The 19,237-nt window shown below is 44.3% G+C and overlaps 1 long non-coding RNA gene across 3 annotated transcripts in view; it reads right to left on the bottom strand.

The window, feature by feature from the left end:
* Positions 1-1,701: 1,701 nt before the first annotated feature.
* LOC119617336 overlaps positions 1,702-19,237 on the bottom strand; it is a 37,039-nt gene continuing 19,503 nt past the window's right edge. For 2 of the 3 annotated variants that reach the window (XR_005233570.1, XR_005233571.1), the window contains exon 3: positions 8,713-18,173. This is a non-coding gene — a long non-coding RNA (uncharacterized LOC119617336). Of the gene's footprint in view, positions 3,171-8,712; positions 18,174-19,237 lie in introns of those variants that run through there. The other variant, XR_005233572.1, reaches the window with a different exon arrangement.

The raw sequence follows: 19,237 nt of genomic DNA, 5'->3' as shown, positions 1-19,237 counted from the left end.
GTGAGTTGGCTGTGGCGGCCATCTTGAATTGGATTGACTCCAAAAGTTAATCAGTGATACGGGTACATTCGATGATTATTTCCTGAAGTTTTCATTAAAATCCAGTGGTTCATTAGATATTTTGCTAACAGACAAAAAAAAAAAAGTTGACTCCAGATAGTTGATGGGACATTCTGTTAGCGCTCAGAGGAGGTGTTGGGGATCAGTCTCAGCTACTGCCACACCAGATCTTAGGTCAGTACCTGTAAAACTGGCAGCTCATATATGTGTAATATATATATTTTTTTATTCATAAAAAGGGATTTCTTTTCAGTGAAAATATTCATAATCTGGGTTGTGTCCTCCAGAGCAGGCAGAGATACAGAAGGATGTTTCTATAAACCGAAACCATAAAAGACAGATATGATGTGAAGACATGAAGCAGGGGAGAGAAATATCTGACTTGAAAAACCGAGGCTCATTTTATGTATCACTTTGACAGTTTATTGTGTATTTATTTAGAAAATAAATAAATAAAAGCTCCAGATGACGTCACTGACAGAATCAGCGTCGGGGCTCCGCTCCTTAGCTCCGTATTAACAGTCGGGTCCGTGCGTCGACGTGACGAACACATTGTGTCTGACACCGAACGCGCAGCCTGGCTGGGCCGAGTGCGCTTTAAGCTCGCCGCCGAGTCCTGATGGAGACGACTGATACCTGCCAGCCAAACAAAGGAGAGGCTGGAAGAGGCCCCCGCTTGTCTGAGAGCAATCCGTCTAAGCTGAGGGATGTGGGAGTTTGGAGACGGCAGATTTTCTCCATAAAACACAATACGCTCGTGTGTTTCACCCCAAATAAGTTTCCTTTCATCTGTGATGACGCTGATTGGACTGAGGATTTGTGGGCCCCCGGGGTGCACCGGAGGCCTCGGTGTTTTGATTGGGTGTGAGTCTCTGTTTTATTGTGGATTCTTGTGTAGATGTCACGTTCCGTACGCTCTGTGGCGTGTTTTTATCCTGCATGTCAGTATACTGTGAATTCCAGCAAGCTGCTCATGTAAAAAGGAAGATTTTCTTATAAGTCTCAGTGGAAAATGTTGTCCATTGTGGCTTTTAGGCACTTGTTGCTTGAGACGAGGTATTAAATCGGGATGAGAACTAATAAATCTAACAAACCCACTGCTCAAGAGTGCCTCGACTTCTCATATCCATCGTCAATAACACACTTATGTTGTGATGGAGACTAATTTGCTCGTGATGGTACCTGTCATTACATATTCAGTTAATTTTGCATTCGTCTTACGTGCAACAAACCTGCTGTTCGAGCTGGGAGCAGAAGCATATATCCTTCAAAGGCAAAGGGAATGGAGAAGGCACGGAGAGCGCGCTCTGCACCCGCAGATCCAAACCCAAATTGGGCTTTTTTTTTTTTTTTTTATCTGCGAAACCTCTACAGCTTCAAACAGTGAAGAGAAGGATAACAGACGCAGAAACACTCCGTACGCAGCAGGCGGGCCCGAAAAGCTCCAGGTTCATCTAAAGGACGAGTGGTGTCATGTAAAGTGTTTGGACTTTTTTAATATATATATATATATATATATATATATATATATATGGGGACAACCAAACAGGAAGTAGACAAGCACGTGCCACAACACCAGACCCTGGTGGCGGCCCTTCAGCTCAAACTCAAGGGACAATCCATGGAGGTCAGGGATGGGTTTGGGGAACAGATGACAGATTAAACAGCTCACCCAGTGCAGTATTGGATCTGATCTCCAGTCAGTTTCACACCCTTGTCCACACCTTCATGCGTGCATTCTCACCAGGCTGTCAAAGGCCCTCAGGAGGGACAGTGATTTGCCACGTGAGTTCAGCTTGCAGAGAGCGACGCGGCTCAGTACAGTTTAAAAGCTTTGAACTTCGCATTTTTCAGTTCCAACTGAGATACTCCTCTTGTGAGAAAGAATCCAGTTGGCATCGATTGAACCTACTAGGATTACTCCCCCCGGATGGTGGAGAACCATCAACAGTATCTGCGAACACGTACGTGAAGTAGTACTTCCAGGTTGCTGCATAAAGGCCTCAACAACTCCATGTCTGCTTGTACTTTACGACATACACACTCCGTTTGATATTATTTTGAGGACCTGTCTTTAACTAGATAGACCAAGAGTGCCTGCCTTCCAGCAGGAACCGTGTCATGGAAGCTGCCAGGCTGTAGTTTTGGAACCAGAGTCTGCCCACTTACTCCCCCGAGTTCATGAGCTTTCTTTTAACAGCCAGTTACAGCTAAACATGTTGGAAAAATGAAGATTTGAACAAACAACTGTAACTTGTGCGAACAAAGAGTCAACAGCTGAAGAGAAAATAAACTGTCCTAGGTTTATTTCTTTATTTTACCAGTAGCAGGGGAGAAGGACTTCAAACTTGTGCTGACAGGGAAAGTTAGTTCCTGTTTGGCTTCAACTTTCGGGTTCATGTCCGAAGTTTATCATTGAACAGGCTTTGGTTGAACTCAGGGGTCTAAATGTTAACCATTCTGATGTGCTGGTTTGTCTACAGCTCATTAAAAAAAATAAAGAAAAGTTAATGTGAGTAATCCCTGACAAAATATTTGAAGTACAGTAGTGTCTGTGCCCTTGTTGTCTCAGGAATAATAGCTCCTGTTACTGTTTAGTTTATACACTACAGGTGAACTGGACCATCCTGAAGATTCTACCTCAGCTGCGTAAATCAGAATAGTTTTCATGTTGGCCATTAATGACGTTAAACAAACACAAAACAGGCGAAAATGAAAGACTTTAGGGAATCCTGTTGTTTTGTGGTGCCTAGTTTCAATTAGCCTCCTTGCCTGTTGCTGGTCAGACCTTCTCCTTATCCTCAGAGGAAACCAGGATAATTTATATTTTCCCTCGACACCCACACACACACACACACACACACAGTACACACGTACCTACCGATCCCCTCTGAACTGCATCAGCTGCCCACAGCAGACGTTGGACCGGAGCCCAGAGGCTACAGTCGCATTAGCGTGGCCATGTGGGAACGCTGTCGGGGGAAAAAGAAGGTCGGCGTCCCGGTCGAAGTGCCTCTCTGCTCCCTCTACTCCGCTAAGCCAGCTGCTCGGTGTCTCTCTCTGTTGGCATCGAGCTGATGGACGCGTCGTTCGGGGGCGACGCCGAGAGACTGCAAAGAAGTCAGCAGAACATTGTTTACTGTATGATTTGTGAACAACGTCGGCTGTCTGGTACCGAGCTCCGTGGGATTTAGCTCCCTCAGGTTGATCTTCTCACTTCGACATGCTTCCAACCCAGGCTTAATATTTTCACAGAGATCATTTATCTGTATTATTATTTACGTTTCTAATTCTTTAAACTTCGGTTGTTCGTCGTTCAACAGAACCCCGTATTCAAACCTTCCCATGAACAGTTCTGGACAAAACCTGAGCTGATTCTGAGTTTTTTGTTAATCCTCAAGCTTCTCATCATCCGTCTTCCTCTCTATAAACTGGATGTTGTGACCACCCCCGAACAATGGCTCTTTGTCTATATTCCAGAAATGTTCTCGTAGCTGCATTAAAAAAACAAATAAAAAAAGAGTTTTCCAACAATTTACCTTTTTTTTCCTCCCCCCCCCATCTGCAGCAGAACCCAGTGTGCGGATGAGCTCCCGGAGCTGTTACAGTCCCCTGATTGGTAGATTTTCAATTGAACACAGACTCCGGGGATGAAATGCCACAAATTTTCGGCAGCGCTGTCATTGTCAGGCATTGTTCTGTAAGTCATCCAGCTGCTGCATAATTCATGGATGCAGCACTGGGACCTGTTCGTGTAATAAGCCGGAGTGACACGAATCCTCACCTCCACCGGTAAGGAGCGGGGATGAAATGTGACAGAATCTCAGCTGAGAGGAGCCGAGGAGCACAGCGAGCTGCAAGCGGAGACAGGAGCGAAGCCTCATCAGCTCGGCACATCTTTAACCGAGAAAATGATTAACCCTATTTTTTTTTTTATACGCTTTTGTTCCACGGCCTGTCTCAGACGTCCCTAATGTCCCAATGATGGCGGCTGCTACAAACTGAAACATCTTTTAAAAATGTTTGAAATGGAGCCATCTTTAGATTCAAACTGACCAGAACTGCTGGCTGCAAAAAGATAAAAAAACAAAACAAAAAAACCCAAAACACAACAGCTGAAAGAAGAGAGGAAGCAGAGGGCCAAACGTGGATGCAGACCCAGTGGGGATTTGATAATTAAAGGTCAGGATTTTTAAATCATATTTGGCGAACATCGCAACCCCCGCAAACATTTATGCACACATCCCATCATAATTTAAAATAAATCTTCCTAATGAGGTCAAATCAGCTAAAAGGTCACTCCTAACACGATGAAAACTCGAAGAACGGAAAAACAAAAACACCCTTGGAGGCTGTAAAAAAACACAAAGGTGAAATGTTTTTAGAACGACTGTGTGGTGACTTTTTAGTAGACGTGGGGTTCTATGGAGAAGTTGTGCGCAGATAACATCTTACCTGTTGTAGATAGCTCTTTGAAGTACCTTGAGTTTGGAGAAATTGAGTTTAATTTGAATGAGCTAAAGGCTGGTTGGACCGGGGCCAGGAACAAAGTGCTTTGGGCCAATTCCAATCTTATTAGCTTTTTAAATATGTGATAAAAACTAATTTATTAAAAATACAGAAAAAAAATCTTTATAATTGTAACAAAGAAGTTAGAAAATTTCCTTAAATTTACAGTTTTGACATCCTTTAGAATACAGTTTACATAAGTTAAATTCATCCATGAGCTGCTTTTATCATCTTCCAGTTCAGCTCTTTGGGAAACAGTCCCAGTTTTCTCCCAGGACTGCAGGGAACAACAAGTGGTGCGTTTATAGAGTGAACTGTGTGTGAGTGGGAAGTGACGTGACTTCAGCTCCTACCAGCCCCAAATCTCAGCTCGTCTGTAAAATGAACTACATATAGTGATTTATGTGTTTGTCAAGATCGATTAGCTGTGGCGGCCATCTTGAATGGAGTTGACTCCAAAAGTTAATCAGATTTAGAAGTACACCCAGTCATTACTGTTGAAGAGTTTCATTAAAATCCGTCCTGTGGTTCATGAGATATTTTGCTAACAGACAAACAGTCACACACGGCGCCCTCGTATTTAGCTGCACCCACGGTCTCTGCAGGGTTATCGTCGCTCATGTCTCCCGCATGCAGAAAGGCTGCCTCGTGTGTAAACAACATCAGGCGCTGTGGATCTTTTCCCATCACCAAATTCCTCGCTTTTAAGAATTGCCAGCATTTTTTTTTTTTTTAGAACTGCAGTGTCCTTGTTTTTATAAAAGCATATCTCTTGAGATTGAACATTCTGAAAAATGATGCTTTTCTTTTCTTTTTTTTCAGACTGATAGAAGATGCCCTCCGATGACAACTGCAGCCCTGACTGTGGTCTAACTTTAACTGTTCCCTCACTTCTGTCCAAGGCAAAGGCAGAGGGAGTGATAATGTTTTTTTGCCCACGTCTGTGGGTGTTTATTTGTCTGGACTGTTAGTAAAATATCTCAGGAATCCCTGAACGGCATTTAAAGGACATCTGCAAACGATTAACCTTTTGGAGTCAGTGTAATTCATGATGGCTGACACATCAAAGCAATCGTTGCAAACGTAAAAAAATGGCTCCAATTCAGCCAATTTTACAGATATTGAGCTGAAACACGGAGTGGTAGTAGCTGAGAGTCACTCACAACACATGCTCCAAGGTGACGCAACATACTGCAATATCTCACACGGTAGTTTTGTTACTTTTAAGGTTTAACCGAAAAGGCTCCAACTACTGTTTGTCCTTTCTCAGCACTCGATGACCTCAGACAGCGGGTGATATGCCTTCCTCCTAACGTACACATGGGTTCCCCCTGCTTCTCAGTAATGATATATAACTTTATCGACCCCCTGAGGACGCAGAGTCTATTTTAGGTCTATTTTAAAGGAAAACGACTGTTTATGTTCCAGTTGAGGGGGCAATGTCAACAATAATCCACATGGTAACAATCTGAGTGATCAGACAGCTTCACAACAATTTCTGTGTGTGTCTCTGTGTCGTCCAAATGTAAATGTGATAACACACACACACACACACACACACAGTTTCAGAACTCCTACACATCTGTGAGTCATGGGACAGAGCTGAATGTTTGTCCTCGGAAACAAAAAGCGGAGGGATAAGCGATCATTCATGGATCAGTCAGACACGTTGGGGAGTTTTCTTCTTGGCTCGTCATCTTATGGAGCAAACGTACAGCACATGCTAACAGCCGAGCTACAGCTTTCTCCCACTTTCGGCTGCGATGTGGCCGAAAGGAAAAACAGACTGTACTTATATAGCGCCTTTCTTGCCAATCAGGCCACTCAAAGCGCTTTACAACACAATTTGTGCCCTTATTCACCCATTCATTCAGCCCTCTACTACAGCTTTACAGCTAGCCTGAATAAATCATCTATAGAGTCTAATCAGTGCTTTAGCTTACATTCAGTGGGGTTTAGTCTTGCAGAGTCTGGTGGAATCGAACCTCCAACTCTCTCATCGGAGGATGACTGCTCTAACCACTGATTCACAGCTGGCCAGGTGAGCAATAGCCTTTTTTTCCTGTCTCATGAAAAACTGGACGGATTTGAATGAAACTTTATCAGTGGACGTACGCCTGATTAACTTTTGGAGTCAACCCAATTCAAGAGGGTTTTCCACGGCTATTCGACCTTAGCAAACACGCAAAATGGCTACATTTTTGTCCGTTTCTCAGATATGGAGCATAAATTTGACGTGGTGGTAGCTGAGAGTCATTCAGAACACCTGGTTTGACCAAAACGACTCTACAGCTCTGTCATTTCCCAACCTAAGATCTTAGTTTGGCAGGTTGTGCAGTCCTTTCGAGGAACGCCCGAACATTTATTTCATTTATGGTACGAGTGTGAGTGCACGTCCTTATTTGTTCGCAGCTCGGAGGCAAAGTGAGGCTAAGAGACGCCCACTCGGCCTGATCAAAAAAAAAAAATCAGAAACGCTCCGTGAGCCCGGCTCGTAGCGCCACCGCTGATACCATCTGACACGAGCCTCCGGTGTGAGTGCTGAAGTGCGCTGCACCGGCACATCCAACGCGGTTTAATCCGGGAACGGCTTTCTTTGACCTGTTAGCAACCCGGTGCTAAGCAGCTTATGTTCCTGAGGGCTCCGTTTGAAAGCCAGACATCCTTCAGTGTCACGTCTTTGCCTTGAAAATGCAACTGATTTGGCACAAAAGTAAAAAAAAAAGCTAAAGGCTAAAGGATACAGAGAGTTGAGTGTGGAGCACGGCTGCTCAGTCTTATTTCTAACTTTTTTGTTTATGCTGCAGATAAAACATGAAAAAAAACAACTTTTAGAGGTAAACAAAGGCTGTGACTTCCACCGGTTTGGGTTAGAGCTAAAAAGGAGAGAAACTTGACAGAAATGACTAGCTGCTGGAGGAAACTGCAGCCCACAGATTGTCAGCGCAAGCAGACATTTAGGTCAAGCGAAAAACAAAACTAAACGCTAATCTGAGAGCGTTGGAGCCAAAAATAACCCGTTCTGATATCGTTGCGTAAGTAAACCTGTCCGTTCGCTCCTCTGACGAGTCAAAATGTCAGGAAAAGCCTCGAACTGGTAAACACAAAGCATAAAAAGAGCGTTTAGCCACACGGCGCGAAGTGAAGTGAATTCAGAATGTCAACAGATACGGTAATATATGTAACTCTGAGACACATACAATCTGACAAAAAGGAAAGAAAGAAGAAACTACTTGTGCTGAAACTAATGAGGCGATGACTCACAGCTGTGCAGGCAGGTGATCCACGGGAGCAGAATCCTGACACCTGGTGGCCAGGTGGGGAATGGCAGGATGCAGTTTGAACTGAACATCCTGTTTAAATGTAAATGACCACTTAATTACTAAGAAATGAAGCCTAGTGGTGATGGAAATGTATTTATTTAGCTCCAGTCCACCTGATCTTTGGGCATCAGGTTCATGTTTTTCAATATAAATATGAGAAACTATCAGGCCACAGTGTGGCGGGAGGGACCACCTGTCTCAGAAATGATTGCTGCTCGAGAGAAACAAGTAAAACATGCAGGATAGTGGCCATCAAAGACCAGGATTGGAGACCACTGTTGTAAGTTCTTGTGTAGTTTTTGCTCCCCTGCCATCATTCACTTTGCCTCAGCTCGTTACTTGTTTGCACCTGTCCCCAGTTAGTAATCACTTCACCTGTGCCCACTAACTAATCAGCCTCTGCCTTTAACACCCAGTCTTCTCCTTCTCAAACCCGCTGGCTCATTGTTGCCGTCGTGCTCAGTCTGGGTTCCTCGTGCTTTCCCGTTTTTGCCATTATTTGTGAGTTTTTGTTATTTTAGTCGTTGCTGCCACGTCAGCCCCGTTTTTGTCTTTGTTCTTTTAGAATGAATTGGTTTTCATTTGGAAGCTCCTTGCGTTTGGGTCCGAATCCTCCTTCTGCAAATCCGTGACACAAACGTAAAAACTCTGATTCCCTGAATGCACCGGCTCTCTGTGGGGATCCATCTTTGAAGGATGGTCTCTGAATGTCAGGTTTACCTGCTCTGTAGCAGAGATCCAAATCAAAGGTAGCTTTGTGGCAGAAGGTGCCAAAAAACCTTACGAGACTTTTCTTTTTTTTATTTATTTGTCTCCCATTTCTAGTTTTCTACTGTAAAAATGAGCTACACATTTTTTCTCTACTACTAGAATATATCATTGTCTCAAAAAGGTAGAATATTGCAGTAGTTTGATATTAAAAAATGTACAAAACAAAATTCAAAAAGATTTTTTTGTTGTCAAAAAGTACATGAGAAAGAAAGAATAAAAACAGTTTCTGTGCTGTAATAACCATCAGCTCTAATCAAAGCTCTGTTGACGAGTCAGTTTGAAATTAAAATAAGTCAGGCGGAACATTGTGTAATATTAAACAAGCAGTGCATCCAACCAGAGGAGAAGCTGCAACCTGGAAAGGAATCCGGCGGCTCTATCACCTGCTGCTCCTCCTGAACCCGGCGGACTGGTTCTGAAGAAGCAGAACCCAGAGACGGATGAATCTGATCCGAGCGCCTGAACCCCTCCTCCTTTCTGCTTTTCAGGGTTTGTGGAGGAGAAACGATTCATGTGGGGATTCTCTGCATAACTATTAAACACATGATATCCATCTTATGGGTTAGGTGGGGCTTATCTCTGCAGCTGAAGCGGGGCTCGTTTCGGAGTCGGAGTTTCTTCTCACAGAGTCTGTGAAGTGCAGAATAATAAAGCTTTTAATCTCCACCTTGATAAATGTGGAGTCCGGGGCGGAGGACGGCTTTTGTTATTCAGCGCGTCGCTGGCCTTTCTGCTGAAGGCTGGCGGAAAAAACAAAAAAAGCTTCTCTGTGACCGGAGGTGTTAGACCGCTGAGAGCTGAAGGACCGCCGAAATCAGCTGAAGAAGCTGAAACTGAGTTGTTAAAGCTAAAGGAAGCAGAACAAACAGCTTTGGTTAAAACTAAACGAAGCAGAACACTAGCTAAAAGAAATTCTATTCTATTTTAAAGGATGAAAATAGAATGGTAGCTTGATGCTAAAAGTAGCAAAACGCTAGTTAAAAGATAAGAATAGCAGAATTATAGCTAGAAGATAAAAGTAGCAAAAGAATAGCTAAAAGCATCAAAAGGTTAGCTGAAAGCAAAGGAAGCAAATGGTTAGCTAAAAGCTAAAAACAGCAAAATGGCAGAAAGATGCTGAAAGTAGCTGAGTGTTAGCTAGAAGCTTAAAGTAGCAAATATTTACCTGAGAGCTAAAAGTAGCAAAATGGTAGCTAAAAGCATCAAAAGATTAGCAGAAAGCAACTGAAGCAAATGGCTAGCTGAAAGCTAAAAAAAGGGTAGAGGGAAGCTAAAAGTAGCTGAATGTTAGCTAGAAGAACCTAAAAGCAGCAAAAGGCTAGCTGAAAGCTAAAAGTAGCTGTATGGTAGTTAAAAGCTAAAACTAGCAAAATGCTAAATACAAGCAAAAAACTTAATAGAAGCAAAAGGCTTGCTAGAAGAAGTAAAAGACGAGCTAAAAGGTAAATGTAGAACAAAACTAGCTAAAAACAGCAAAATGTTAACTAAAAGCTGAAAGTAGCAAAAATCCAGCTAAAAGTAGCAGAACGAACTAAAAGCTGCATAAGAAGACAAAACAGCAGATTGGAAAGAGAACGTTTTTAAAAGAGCTGAAGAGATCTGGATGTTTTTATTAGAGAAATATAATTATAGAAATCAAGTTTCAAAACCCAAAAGTGGCCGAACCCATCTCCGGAACAGCTAGAACAGCTCAAAGTCTGCAGAAGTAGGTCGACTTCAAAAAACTGACTGAAAAAAACAAACAAACAATAATTTAAAAAAAACAGGAAACCAATAATCTGAACGCTGAATCAGCATCCTCAAAGTAAAAAGTCTTTCTTTTATTACAGGAGCTTTTATGCAGAATATTTTCTTTTTAAGGAGAAAATATTCGAGGCGCAGCTCCAGATAACGGGATGTAAAAATATTTGAAAAATCCCCAGATGAAGAGCATCCTCCTCTGTTTTCCAGGCATCATAATAAAGTCCATATGTGACCCGGCCGATGCAGCGAAATGATCCCAGGAATGTCGAGTTTACTTTGAACGGAGATGGACACAAAGAGAGACGCATTGGTGCATTAGAAACAGGGGTCAAAGGTCAGTGAAGACAAACATTCCCCTTGTTTGTCCAAAGTTTGTGTTGTTTTTCTCGGCGGGGCCCCCCGGCTCCTCTGGGTGCCATCATTACTCCTGTGTCCCCCTGCGGTGGAACTGGGCCGAGGGGGCCGCCGTCCTGCGCAGCTGTTCCCTCGTCCGCCGTCTCCTTGCGTTGACTTGCAGCTTCCTGTTTTCGTAGGAGACTTCCTGGACCGTCCCGGGGAAAACGCCACATCCAGAAGGAGTCGGCCGAACCGGTTTTAAAAACCTGTCAGCACGTGGCCTTTCTTCTCAGAGCCGTAGAGGTGATTAAATCTGAGGAGATGAAGCCGAAACATGTCTGCCGGGTGAGCGTCGCGGCCTCGTTAGAGCTGCGTTCAGCTCATGGTCACAGAGACGAGGGGGGTCAGGACCTGGACAGTCCCGCTGCAGTCTTTTCCCACATCTTCTTCCATTTCCTGCTTTCATTATCTGCAGTCCCACCCCCACCACAACCACCACCAATTCTGCTGGAGATTTTAAAACAAATAATAAAGAGAAGATCTAAAATTCGGTTTCGTTTAAAGCAAATCAAGAAAAGAAACGGGTTTCGTTTCTGTTCAATGAAGTCTTGAGAAGCAGTCGTTGCCCTGAAACATATCATTAAAAGGCAAGCTGATTTTAAAAGCCTTAAATTGATATAAAAAGTAAATAAATGTGAAGGGATGCTTATCGCCAGAGTTTTAAACCACGTTGTTTTGGTTAAACCTTGAGAATAACGTAATAATCTCAGATTAGCTGCTGGGGATGACTCTCAGCTACCACCACCCAAACTTTTAGCTCAGCGTCTGACAAAACGACTAAGCTGCAGCCATTTTAGCGTTTCATAACGTTGCCTAGCTGTGGCGGCCATCTTGAAGTGGGCTGACTCCGACATAAAACCAGTCGTGGAGGAACATGCAACGATTATGTCCTACGAGTTTCAATGCACTCCACCCAGTGGCTCGTGAGATATTTTGCTAACAGACAGACAAACGAGCACGCGCAGACACTTTCGCCCTTCGATGACAGTCGATCAATTTTAAAAACTGGAGAACATCTGATAAAAACTGACAAAAGACTGAAAGATTTGTGCAAAGGATAAAAAAACTGAAGGGGGGAACAAAAAACAACTGGAAGCAAATCATTTTTACAACTTTTGATAGTTCGGAGCAACAAATAAGGGATATTTTAGCAAAAATGTTATATGACAGCATCCTCGTATGTGTCATAAAGTTAATGCCATCCAGTTTCAGTTCACAATGGGCACCAGCACATGAAACAACCACAGAATGTGTCAGTAAGACACCTGAAATGACTCGGTGTGATAATAAGAAACTGTGATGAGTCTGAGCGGAGGAAGAGGAAGAGGAGGCGGAGGGCTTCTCCCCTCCGTGACAGATCGTGAGGACAGCGTTAGTGTTTCTCAGGGAAAACTTGAAGAGGAACAACCCGCGTGGTGCAGAACTCGGACAAGATGGAAAAAAAAAAAAAAAAAACAGAAAAGAACAGCTCTGACTCCGAGTCGCTGGGATCCCTGGGTGGCAGAAACGGAGACAGTGTCAGCAAACAGCTGCTTCTGTACACAGCTCTTATGGAGCGATGCTGATTCTCGTTTGGAGTCATGCTTTCTGGCCATCTGATGAAGCCGGCGTGTGATATTTACTCCCCCTCCCCGACTAGCTCTGTTTTCTAACTGCCTCCCTGGGGAAATATCTGTCTCCTTAGCAGCCATGTTCGCTCCTCCGTCTTCAACGGCGCTTTGCATTTCTAATATTATCTGCTGTTCTGAGGCGTGGAAAAGCAAACGAGATCAGAGGGATTCAACAAGACCTCCTAAAGCACCGAGGAGATAGTTCAGATCTTATGAAGTGGGGTTGTGAACAATAAATATCTTACCTGTTGCAGATAGCTCCTCGGTTTGGAGAAATGGAGTTTATTTCTGACTGGATTGATGTCAGCAGTCCATGTGAACGCTATTTTATAAACCTTTGACATCATTATATTCCAGAAGAAATTTAAGGATACACCCCAGGCTGCAGTGGAAGTGCTATAACCAGCTGCTGCTGCTGCTTTTTCCACTTGCAAATACCCGTGTAATGCGAAGCTAACCGGGATGTAAAAGTTTATAAGACAGCCCCTCCTTTAACTAGTCATTAATTCCTCAATCCAGTCAGAAATAAACTCTGTTTCTCCAAACCAGGGGCATTCAAAGAGCCATCTACAGCAGGTGAGACATTCATTGTTCGTAGCCTTTCCACAGAAACCTCACTCCAAAAGATCCGAACTTTTAATTTCCCGTCTTTGCCCGTTTCCGAAGACAGACGCGCTGATGAGGACGCTGCTTTGTCATCCTTTCATACGTAGCATTAGGCATGTTCTGTGTGAGGACAGAAGTAAAAGCTTGTTATCCTCTTCTTACTGTTCTGAGACACACACACACACACACACACACAAAGGCTCCCCATCTGGAGGATTAGGAGAGATGAGAGATGTAAAGCTGCACCAGCCAGCATACTAACAGTTTCCAGCTCACTGCTGTAGATTTCTTGGAAGGAACGACAAAATCTGAAATGCTTGACATCATTTACAACAGAGAGTTAAAACAATCCCTGTGGTAATGATGGTAGACTTAAGGCAACACTGTTAATTTACTATTTATTAATAATATTTTACTACTTATGATGATCAGGTAGTTATATAAACCCAAAACTTGTTTTCACTTTTCTCACTGCAGCTACTTTCCTCCCGCTCAACATTTTTTCTTGTTTTGTCTTATTTCAAGTTCACCGCCGTTCGTCTGCGTCAGTTCTCTTAAACCGAAAGGTGGAAGAGGCCTAAAGAGATCCGACGGCTGATCCAAACCTTTAAATATTGAGCTCGACGAGCGTGGCGCTCAGCGAGAGCTCTCAGGCTGAAGGGCTGATTGAGCTTGGGTAGAGAGCCTGCGTGATTAAAAACGCTCCCCGCTGCCGAGCGAAGGCGGCCCCCGTCGGCGTCCCGTCGATGATTGTCTCGGCTTATTCTGCGAGGAGTCTTGCTGACAGGCTCGGAGACATCTGCACCCACCCATCACGGAAACAGGAGCAGGGCTGGAAGGAGAAAGGCGCCGTTTGCGGGAGCGGGAGAGAAATCACCGCTGCGTTTGCTCGCAGGTTGGGGATTCTGGCTCAGATCTGTCACCGTTTGGGTCGTTGTTATGGTTCTTGTTTTGTATCGAGCCTCGTTTGGGTTTCTTCTTACCAGTTTTGGTCAATGTGTCGAGGTATCTTTCTATTCCTACGGTTAAACCACGAGGTAGGCCCGTACTACAAAGAAGGAGTGTGGTTTTCAAGTTATTGTCGTGCTCAGTTTAGGATTTTTCTGTATCACTAAGCTGGTTTACTTCTTAAAGTGCGTCTGTCACCATGGTAACTGATGCTGGGAACCTAAAGCCTCATTCACAGCCCACTACAGGTGCTCCTACAGGCGGTCTACAAGGAAACATTTTGACTCTCAGACTATGGTTAAGACTTGTCACTTTAATGTGTTTTGTGTACGCCTAAACCCAGCCAGGCATGCGGCAGTAGGACGCACAAGTGATGCGCAGTCATTGTAAAAGTTCCCGGGCCTTAAAAGTACTACACAAGTACTCCACGCCTCGTATTTGTGTGGCCTGCATGTCAGAAGTGTTGCATATTTGACTTTCTACCCCGATGTGTGGCGAGTGCTCAGTGCATGAGGCACAAGAAGGGGGGGGGAGACTCCTGGTCGACTATAATCACCAGGGCTTGGAGGAGAACGTCTCCCTGCAGGGCTTGTTGATGCCATCATCATCATCATCATCACCTCATTCCTCCTCCTCCTCCCTCTGCTCACACAAGTCAGGAGAGACCGTCGAGTGCTAACCACTTGCGTTAGTCCATACTCCTTGCACGTGAGACTGGCTAACCGCAGGTCTGCCACTGGTCACGTGCGTTTTCTGCGAGCTGGCAGCATGACTCTTCCCACGCCCTGAGCAAGTCAGACACGCAGCCTCTGCTTGACAGGGACTTCGTTTGTACTGTTTCTCAAACCTTCCATTGGTGGCCCTGTGGCCCGGCTGTGAGCTACTGATCCCCTTAAAGAAACTCATTGTTGTTTCCAGCTTCTGTCCTCCCTTAGTAATCAGCACGCTCAGCGATCGCCCCTCCCAGTACGTTTCCTCTCTGGTTTTCCTCACTGGTTTCCATTTATGCATCTGGACATTATACCCATTTTTTCCCCTGTTTATCTCGGTTTTATAAAAGTCTTGCTGAGAATCGGCTCCGACCTTCTTCATGACTGCATTTGGGTCCTTTCAGGAAACCAAACTTGCAGCTCCGACAGAAGCTTCAGTTCGTAGGTGCAAATGAAGGAACAAAACTCATCGTGGCTATCTAGAGCTTCCATTTCTGCCGGTCTTTAATAAAAAAAAAAGATTAGCTTTAGTGAATATGGAGAGATACGTAGTTGTAAAAAAGATTATTAAAGTTGACAAACTGAAAAGTTTGAGTCCTTTTCAGAGTGAAGTCATTTAAAGCAGCCAGGGTGCCTGAACACAACTCTGTAACGTCGTGTGACATGTGGCGCCCCTCTTGTGCAGCAGTGACACCTTAATGGCACGGTGGCGGGATCAGTCTATTTCCTGCTTTTAGATCTCAAAGTTCCCGCAGATGGCGGGTCACAGGTGCGCTTTAATGGTACACGAGACAGTCCTTGAAACGGACAAACACGCTGCAGAGAGCAGAAGGTGAACGCGGCTACATCCGGCATGTTTACAGGAATAGATGATAAAAACGAGCATTACGGTTCCGCAGGATGTCTCCCCTCTTTTTCCTCCAAGCTCGGCTCTCTGCAGAACTCGGTGAACCGGCGGAAATATTTTATGCAAATCGAGTCGGTCTGAAAGGAGAGATCGGCCTTTATTGATAATTTATCTGCCGCTCATGTGTAAAAGCTATTAGCAAGCGAAAAGCATTCAAGAAGTAGCGACTTGGCCAAGCGGCTCATTTAACATATGGTTCGTGGCTTTTGAAAAAAATAAAAAAAAATCTGCTAAAACATCCTTAAATGTTCTGATCTATATCTTGAGCTGAAGTGTGAATTGATACCATGCAGAGCTCAGTCAGAAACGTTCTGGTGAAAAGATTAGTTTGTGTCAGGCTGAATGGTTTTTGTTGTTTTTTTTCCCCCCACAGACTGTTTAAAGAGGTTCATTAAGCATTCATTCAGTGCTGCTTTTTTTGGTACAAAAAATAAATTAGGACGCAATTAGCAATCAAAGTTATTGTTCGCATCCTTCTTTACTGACTGAGTTACGCTGCTGACTTGTTTTGTTCAGGAGCACTGCGGTTTTAGTTTCAGAGTATTAGGAAATTAAAGGGGATCTTTAGCCTTTGGTGTAGTTGAGGCTTATTTTTTCATATGCTTACTGTCGCAGAAGTAAATGTCATTTCAGCACATGAATGTCTGTAACTGCTTGCTTTGCGTTGGCAACCGGCTCATTTCACGATACAACGTTTTTATGCAACGTTTATGGAACGCGGCGGCGCAGTTTTTATTCCCCCCTAAATTTTGAACCCTTTGCGTAACATTTTCAAAGCATTTATTGTTTTATTTGTGACCCACAGATGTGGTGATTTCGTTCTAGCTGACTGATTTTTTTTTTTTTTTTTTACTTTTTTACACGTTCGGACTGAAACCCTCCGGCGTTCAACTGGAAATCAACACTGACATGCCGGTTGGTGCTCGCCAATCACAATCAGCCACCCCTAATAAGTACAAAAAAGCAGCCGAAAGGACAGAGAAAGACTTTGAAAGACCTCCGGGAAGCCTGAAGAACTATTGAACAAAACAAGTTGAAAAGAAGACAAGAAAGTCTGGCTGCTTGAAAGCAAAATATACTAAGAAAGGAAAGTCGCAATCTTGAAGGAATGCTTGTTGCCCCGCTGCCTAGAATCCAAAGTCTTTAACAAAGATCTCATGCGATCTATTAGTGTTTGGACTATGTGTTGGGCATAATTCTCAGCTACTACCATGCCAAAGTTTAGCTCAGTGTCTATAAAAATGGCAGAGTTATAACCATTTATGTGTCGGCTGAAGTTGGCGACCATCTTCAACGGATTTGACTCCAAAAGTTAATCAGTTGTAGAGGTGCATTGGGATTTCTTTGTGCGAGTTTCATTAAAATTTGTCTAGTTGTTTCTGAAAATACTTTGCCAACAGGCAGGGGAACGAACACACACACACACAGGCAATTACATAACTGCCTGCCTTTCACAGCGACGGTCCATGACGAGAGCTGGCTCAAGACTTTTGCATAAATCAACACGAGAACTCTGGACTAAAACGTTTTTTGTTCCATCCTAAACAAGTCTTGAGACGCCTGTCTTTGAACCTCTGAGGGACGGGGAGGAGGAGCACGTTGTTTACATTGTTTACATTTCTCAGAGTTCAGACGCATTTTAGTCTGTTGATAACAGCACCGGTGCTTTTGCTTCGCATGTGTGTGTGTGTGTGTGTGTATGCTTGTTTCTCTTTCAGCAAAATATGTCATGAACCGCTCAGTGGGTTTTAACGCAACTTTCAGAGGGTAATCATTGGATGTATCTCTACGACTGATTACATTTCGGAGGCCACCCAATTCAAGATGGTTGACCCAACTGACCTTAGGAAACACAAAAATGGCTCAAACTCAGCCAGTTTGACAGATATGGAGCTCAAATGAAGCGTGGCAGTAGCTGGGAGTCATTAACGACACATACTATAAGCGCTAACAGATCATCGCAGGAGACTACACCTCAGCTTATTTTCAAGGTTTAACCAAAATGGCTCCAACGTTATCATTTCTGAACATAAGAGGGTTTTAGTCTCAAACACTGGCATGAAAGGAGACGAGCGACAGCCTACGCCTTTAATTTATTTGGATTCGTGTAGTTGGAGCCTTAGAAAGTAGTCAAAGCCCTAATCTCTTAAAGAAAAACGGAACGTAACTTTTCTTTGCACGGGGGAAATGCCTGCATTGTTCAGCACAATGCTTTGCCCACCATGTGCCAGTTTATGTAAGAAAACATTGAGGCCTTTTTTTTCTGTATGTGCAACCTTATTTAAAACGTAGACAAAAAGTCTAACATTGACATATTCTGCTTTCATTCATTGAATCAGGAGGTATGTCAGTCGACCCAGCCCGACTCTTGTTTCTAATCAGCCTCTGCACTTGTCTGATCGCCCCCCCCATTCCTTCCACGCCTCGGATTCTGTGTGTTAGACAAGCGGCACGCCAGAACGAGCTGTAGTCCCACCTCGACGTGACACACCAGCTGATTTACACTAATGACGAAGCGGCTTCTCCTTCTCCAGACGCCTCAGCGCGGCCTCTTTTTCTCCGTCGGCCCTCATCTTCTTGTTGTAGACAACTGAAGGAAAAAAAAAAAAAAAAGCAATTACCTGCAGCCGTTGCGGAGGGTGACAACGTAATGGAGGGGACGACAAGAGGCAGAAAGTGTTTCTCTCGTCATTGCGTCCACCTCCTCTGCGGCGTGCCCATCTCGGAGCATCTATAACCTCTTCTTTTCTGAGACAGGTCTGAATACAAATGGGCTCGTTCGTATTGCTGACCGCAAACATCGAAAAACTCTCCGCTCTCCGTCCCTTTGCTCTCACAGAGCCTTTAAAGAAACTTCGGGAAACTTTCTCTGCTGTCTGGTATGGATCGAAGAGAGAAGCGCAAAGCCGCCGCAGCTAAGTTGCTGTGAATAATAATGTAATTATCCGAGCATTTATCTGATGAACAGAAGAAGAAAAAAAAGGACTGTGGGGAATCTTTTCCACGGCCGTTTCTGACGCCAAAACAAAATTACGGGGATCTGAAATGTGATTAGATTACTGATTAGAAAGACAATTGAGTTGGGATGCCGGGGGGGGGGAGTTGAGCGTCTTGTCGGATGCTAATCAGCGGACGACCGGCAGGGAAATCACACACGAGCGTTCCCGTAAACATTTCCCACCTTGGTTAATGAAACATGACTTGATAAGCGCGTCCTCTAGAGAAACCAGGTGACAATATGTGCACAATCACAGCTCGGCAAATTACAGACAATTAGGCGCCGCGTCTTCCCCCGGCTAGAAGGAGTCGGAGGCACTTCATCGTCTGAGGACGACTCGGCCCAGTGATTTCATTTGTTTGGGAATGCCTTTGAGATCCTGCTTCCTTGTTTCTCACGCCAGCCGAAACGTCCCTCTCGCTCCTCGTCTCTGGCTAAAAATAAGACAGCGGTGCGCCTCGGGGAGGGAGGAAAACACGCCAGCACCTTCGCTTCCGATTTTTCCCACGTGGGCTCGTGGACTTCGCACAGCAGAGATCACTTTTCGAAAAGCCTTTGTGAGTCTCTGACACCCCTCGGACGGCGATTATCTCTGGCGAGGCACCGCCGAGCTGCAGGAGAGCTTTGAAGGCATCCTTGAGAGGATATAAATAGTT

This window comes from Kryptolebias marmoratus, linkage group LG9 (assembly GCF_001649575.2).
Source record: "Kryptolebias marmoratus isolate JLee-2015 linkage group LG9, ASM164957v2, whole genome shotgun sequence".
Lineage (NCBI taxonomy): Eukaryota > Metazoa > Chordata > Actinopteri > Cyprinodontiformes > Rivulidae > Kryptolebias > Kryptolebias marmoratus.
Note: the sequence above shows the minus strand (reverse complement) of the source record. Positions and strands in the feature narration are given on the sequence as shown.